Below are 6,799 nucleotides of genomic sequence, written 5' to 3'. Positions count from 1 at the left end.
GACAGGCAAGGGCCCACAACGTAGTGAGGCGACATGAAAATTGCCTACCTCAAAACGACCTGGTTTTGCAAGGGGGGTCACCTGGGTTTATGGCCCGGTGCTCGGCGGCCACCTAGGGGAACCTACCAAACCCACACATTTCTGAAAACTAGACACCCGGGGGATTCCAGGGAGGTATGGCTTGCGTGGATCCCCCAATTTAGCTAAAAAATTCACCTTTTTCACACATTTTTGTGTGGGAAAGTTGTGGCATCAGCGGGCTGACACAAATTTCCTACCACCCAGCGTTCCCCCGGGTCTCCCGATAAAAACTGTGCCTCACTCGTGTGGGAGGCCCAAGTACCCGTGACAGGCAAGGGCCCAAAACGTATTGAGGGGGAGGGTGGGGTCATTGGCGTGCCCGTTCCGGGCAGCCCACACTCTACAAACAATTGCGCAAAAAAAATCCCTGGTGTTTAGTGGGCTTTCTGCCCCCCCCCCAAAGGGGCAGATTAGGGGCCAATGCCCCATCTGCCCCCCAGGGGGGGCAGAAAGACTGTAATAATTGGGGGTGGGGTGGGGGCATGGGCCTGCCCGTTTTGGACAGCCCCACCCCTATTTTTTTTACAATTCCCTGGTGTCTAGTGGTCTTTTTGCCCCCCGGGGGGGCAGATTGGGGGCCAAGGCCCCATCTGCCCCACAGGGGGGGCAGAAAGGCTGTAATGATGGCGGGTGGGGGGGCATTGGCGTGCCCATTTCGGGAAGCCCCCACCCAAAAAAAACCCAGAAAACAAATCCCTGGTGTATAGTGGGCTTTCTGCCCCCCGAAGGGGCAGATTAGGGGCCAATGCCCCATCTGCGCCGGGGGCAGAAAGACTGTGATAATTGGGGGGTGGGGTGGGGGCATGGGCCTGCCCGTTTTGGGCAACCCCCACCCCTATTTTATTTTTTTTACAATTCCCTGGTGTCTAGTGGTCTTTTTGCCCCCCCCCGGGGGGGGGCAGATTGGGGACCAATGCCCCATCTGCCCCCCAGGGGGGGGGGCAGAAAGGCTGTAAGGGTGGTGGGTGGGTGGGGGCATTGGCGTGCATGTTTCGAGCAGCCCCCACCCTAAAAAAAACTGAAAAGAAATCCCTGGTGTATAGTGGGCTTTCTGCCCCCCGAAGGGGCAGATTAGGGGCCAATGCCCCATCTGCCCCCCGGGGGGGCAGAAAGAATGTGATTATTGGGGGGTGGGGTGGGGGCATGGGTCTGCCCATTTTGGGCAGCCCCCATCCCTATTGTTATTTTTTATAAAATTCCCTGGTGTCTAGTGGGATTTTTGCCCCCCCGGGGGGGCAGATTGGGGGCTACTGCCCCCATCTGCCCCCAGGGGGGGCAAAAAGACTAAATAATGCCCAAAGGGCCGCTCCCCCCTCCCTGGTGTCTAGTGGGTGGATCCCTGCTTGGGGATCGCCCCCCTCTGGCGATCCCCAAGCAGGGATCCACTGGGGAGGGGTACCATTGGAAAGGGGAGATTCTCCCCTTTCCAACAATACCTCTCCCGTCTTTCTACGTGCTCAGGGGGCTGAGAAAGCCCCCTGAGCACGTTGAAAGTGAAACTGAAATGAGCCTCTTGGCTCATTTCAGTTTCACTTTCACTGTAATGACGTTGGCGCGACGTGCGCGCCGATCGTCATTACAGTGAAAGGGAGGGGGCCTCGGGAGCTGGGGAAGCTCTTCCCCAGCTCCCGAGGCTATTTTGGCAGAAAGGGAATCCCTCTGGTGCCCGCACCAGAGGGATTCCCCAGGGAATGCCTCATGACGTGCTGGACACGTCATGGGCACAGCGCGACTGTGCTCCATGACGTGTCCAGCACGTCCTGGGCACACAAGGGGTTAAGGTCATTTACAACTTTCCGACTTTTCACACAAAAAGATTTTCACATTCGCATTAAAATCTTGACGAGCAGGAAATAACCCTAATCAGTCTATTTAATGTCCATATCTCAATTTATGTAGCCAACGGCACCTCACAATCTACCCCACAAACCTTTAGCAGACAAGAAAACCATAAAGTGTATTCTACATTTTTCTCATTATCTATTCAGTATCTTCAACACTTATCTCAATATCCTGGGATCATAGACTACCCAAGCCTCATAACTCTTCATCTTCTTCACAATAAACAATAAACATATAAATTCATTAAATTATTTAACTCATGTATTACAAATTACTTCACAACAAAGAATCACAAATCACGACAAATCACTAATTTTTAATACTCACACCGTCACACCAGCAACCGACTTTGAAAATCCCACCTTTTCAGGCGTTGAACTCTGGGCATTGGACTTCGGGAATGGGCATTACTTTAACCTGGGCGAGTATTTTATAGCTCCTCTTCTCAAGAGGTTAAACCATAACTCTGCTCTCATATTCTTCTGGAGGGGGAACTAATTTAAATATATATATGTATATATATATTTACTGAAAAAACCATAGGTTTCACACATGTTATAGTTAGCTGGACATTTTACTGATAAAAAACCAATGAAATTCCCCCGTTATAGTTAGTGCAGGCAACTATAACTCACGCGACCGCAATCCTCTGCTGATGCTAATACTGTATTTAGACACTTATTTGCCCATGTCTTCTTCCATTAAATTTTAGCTATACATATATTACAAATATTTTTTTTTCATAAAGACACATATGTCATCAGCAGAGGATTGCGGTCGCGTGAGTTATAGTTGCCTGCACTAACTATAACAGGGGAATTTCATTGGTTTTTTATCAGTAAAATGTCCAGCTAACTATAACATGTGTGAAACCTATGGTTTTTTCAGTGAATTTGCAAGGTTTTTTAAATGCTAATTCCTAACTATAACGTGTGTGAAACCTATGGTTTTTTCAGTAAATTTGTACGTTTTTTTAAATGCTAAGTTACTTTATGCCATTCGTGGCGTGCGCGCCCACTTAACGCAGTTCGTTCCGTGCGCGCACGGTGCGCTTCGCGCACCGTGCGCGCACAGTGAGCACGCGGGGCGCTGCCCACGTTACGCTGGATGTGCCATGTACGCACGATGCGCTTCGCGCACCGTGCGCACATGGAGGACATATTATGCACTTCGTTGTGAAAGGAAATCTTTTAAATTTTCATTAAACTACATAAGACATGTACAAATGGTGCCCTTCGGGCACCATTTGCACACGGGGTGGGGAGAGTGTGGATAATTTTTTTGTTTTTAAATTATTTTTACCGTACGCGTACGGTAAGCGTAATCGGCGATTTTTCATAAAAAAAAATTGATTTTTTGGCCTTGGGGGTTCTTTGGTGACACCTTCATCAAGGCTAGGTGGTTAGGAGCTGTCTAAACAGCCCCTTTACATGTTTTTTGCCTTTGTTATTCCTCCACCCCCTCAGAGTGCGAGAGAGAAAATGGCGGACGCAGCTTCCTGGTTTCGACCGATTCGAATGTTTACTAAGATCTAACAGCCAATCAGAATCGCGCTCGCGCACGGCACCGTACGCGTACGGTAAGCTTACGGTAAGCGCACGGAGCGCGCTTACAGATATATATATTGATTTAAATGCTATTTTCTCAGGATCTATTGAACAGATTTACACCAAACCTACAAAAGGCACTTCCTTGACCTGTAGACTACCTCTCTGCCAAATTTCAAGTAACTCTGTTCAGCCGTTCGGGCTGTAGCTGTGTCTAAAGGTCCTATGGAAAAATGCATGGGAAAAACGCGTTTTGGGACCCCCCTTTTTTCTCAGCCCCTGCTTGACGAATCCCCCCGAGACTTTCAGGGTAGGAGCGGAGCGTAGCGCCCCATTAGTTTTGAAAATTTCGCGAGGATTCGTCGACCGGCGCAAAAGTTATTCCAAATAGAATGTTGCGGTTTTCCTATGGAAACAGGGTCCTAACTATAACTACCTACTGGCGACCGCCAGTAGGTAATATGTATATTATATTAATGTTGACATTCATTGTCCATTTCATTATATTCTTTATTGAGAAGTGCATAAACCAACAATGATAGTATTTTGTTTATGTTAACTATTCTGAAACGCACAAACTGTTTCTTTAAAATAAGACGGAAATGATGCATACACCTAACCCATGACCAAGGAGTGCGGAAACTCCAAAACGATTTGGGTTTGTTTTTTGTTGCCAAGTGTCAAATAAATATACTCTCTACTACTCAATCTCTACTACTCTACCACTCTCTACTACTCTCTCTGCTACTCACTCTCTACTACTCACTCTCTACTACTCACGCTCTACTACTCTACTAGTCTCTCTACTACTCACTCTCTACTATTCTCTACTACTCACTCTCCACTACTCTTTCTATACTACTCACTCTCTACTACTCACTCTACTACTCTCTACTACTCACTCTTTACTATTCTCTCTCTACTACTCACTCTCTACTACTCTCTACTACTCACTCTCTACTACTCTCCACTGCTGACTATCCACTACTCACTCTCTACTACTTGCTCTCAACTACTCACTTGACTACTCACACTCTACTACTCTCTACTACTCAATCTCTACTACTCCACTGCTCTCTACTACTCCACTGCTCTCTACTACTCACTCTCTACTACTCTCTACTACCCACTCTCTACTACTCTCTCTCTACTACTCTCTACTACTCTCTAGTACTCACTCTACTGCTCACTCTCTACTACTCTCTGCTACTCACTCTCTACTACTCACTCTCTACTACTCACTCTCTACTACTCTACTACTCTCTCTACTACTCACTCTCTACTATTCTCTACTACTCACTCTCTACTACTCTCTCTCTACTACTCACTCTCTACTACTCACTCTACTACTCTCTACTGCTGACTCTCCACTACTCACTCTCTACAACTTGCTCTCAACTACTCTCTACTACTCACTCTACTACTCACTCTCTACTACTCTATCTTACTCTCTCTACTTCTCACTCTCTACTACTCTCTCTACTACTCACTCTCTACTACTCTCTACTTCTCACTCTCTACTACACACTCTCTAATACTTGCTCTCTACTACTCGCTCTTTACTACTCTCTAGTACTCACTCTCTACTACTCACTCTCTATGACTCACTCTCTACTACTCACTCTCTACTACTCCCTACTACTCACTCTCTACTACTCACTCTCTACTACTCTCTCTCTTCTGCTCCCTCTCTACTACTCACTCGCTACTACTCTACTACTCTCTACTACTCTCTCTACTACTCACTCTCTAATACTCACTCTCTACTACTCTCTACTACTCTCTACTACTCACTCTCTACAACTCTTTCTCTACTACTCACTCTCTACTACTCACTCTACTACTCACTCTACTACTAACTCTCTTCTACTAACTCTCTACTACTCTCAACTACTCACTCTCTACTACTCTCTACCACTCTCTACTACTCACTCTCTACAACTTTCTAATACTCTCTCTCTGCTACTCACTCTCTACTACTCTCTACTACTAACTCTCTACTACTCACTCTCTAATACTCACTCTCTGCTACTCTCTACTACTCACTCTCTACTAATCACTCTCTACTACTCACTCTACTACTCTCTACAGCTCACTCTCTGCTACTCTCTCTACTACTCTCTACTACTCACTCTCTACTTTCTATTACTCACTCTCAATCTCTCTACCTCTCTCTACTACTCTCAACCTCTCTACCTCTCTACCTCTACACCTCTACCTTTACATCTCTACCTCTACACCTCTAGCTCTCTACCTCTCTACCTCTCTCTACACACACACATATGCCCATATATGCATATGCAATTATATATATGTATGTGCATATATATATATATATATTACCTACTGGCGGTCGCCAGTAGGTAGTTATAGTTAGGACCCTGTTTCCATAGGAAATCCGCAACATTCTATTTTGAATAACTTTGGCGCCGGTCGACGAATCCTCGCGAATTTCTCAAAATAGGTGGGGCGCTACGCTCCGCTCCTACCCTGAAAGTCTCGGGGGGATTCGTCAAGCGGGGGCTGAGATAAAAGGGGGGTCCCAAAACGCGTTTTTCCCATGCATTTTTCCATAGGACCTTTAGACAGGGCTACAGCCCGAACGGCTGAACAGAATTACTAGAAATTTGGCAGAGAGGTAGTCCTCAGGTCAAGGAAGTGCCTTTTGTAGGTTTGGTGTAAATCTGTTCAGTAGATTCTGAGAAAATAGCCTTTAAATCAATATATATATCTGAGCCAGCTTACGGTACGCTTACCGTAAGCTTACCGTACGTGTACGGTGGCGTGCGCGAGCGCAATTCTGATTGGCTGTTACATCTAAGTAAACATTCGAACCGGTCGAAACCAGGAAGCGGCGGCCGCCATTTTCTCTCTCGCACTCTGAGGGGGGGCTGTAAACAAAGGCAAAAAACATATAAAGGGGCTGTTTAGACAGCGCCCATGCACATAGCCATGTTAGTTGAGTCCTCAAAGATCCCCCAAGGCCAAAAACGGTAAATTTTTATTTTTTGAAAATTTCGCCGATTACGCTTACCGTACGCGTACGGTGCGCTTACGCTAAAAATTTTAATAAAAAAAAAAAAACACTCTCTGTGCATGGCATATTATTGTCATCAGTTACAAATTAAATTTAACAGATTACCTATCACAAGGAAGCGCATAATATGTCCTCCATCTGCGCACGGTGCGTAACGTGCGCACCGTGCGCGCACGGAACGAACTGCGTTAAGTGGGCGTGCACGCCACGAATGGCGTAAAGTAACTTAGCATTTAAAAAACCGTACAAATCCACTGAAAAAACCATAGGTTTCACACACGTTATAGTTAGG

General features: G+C 46.3%; 1 pseudogene; it reads left to right on the top strand.

The window, feature by feature from the left end:
- The first annotated feature begins 1,131 nt into the window (after positions 1 to 1,131).
- On the top strand, positions 1,132 to 1,278 carry LOC146805756 (small nucleolar RNA SNORA17; annotated as a pseudogene).
- The last annotated feature ends 5,521 nt before the right edge of the window (positions 1,279 to 6,799 follow it).

The sequence above is a fragment of the Triturus cristatus genome, chromosome 8, assembly GCF_964204655.1.
Source record: "Triturus cristatus chromosome 8, aTriCri1.1, whole genome shotgun sequence".
NCBI classification, from domain to species: Eukaryota; Metazoa; Chordata; class Amphibia; order Caudata; family Salamandridae; genus Triturus; species Triturus cristatus.
Note: the sequence above shows the minus strand (reverse complement) of the source record. Positions and strands in the feature narration are given on the sequence as shown.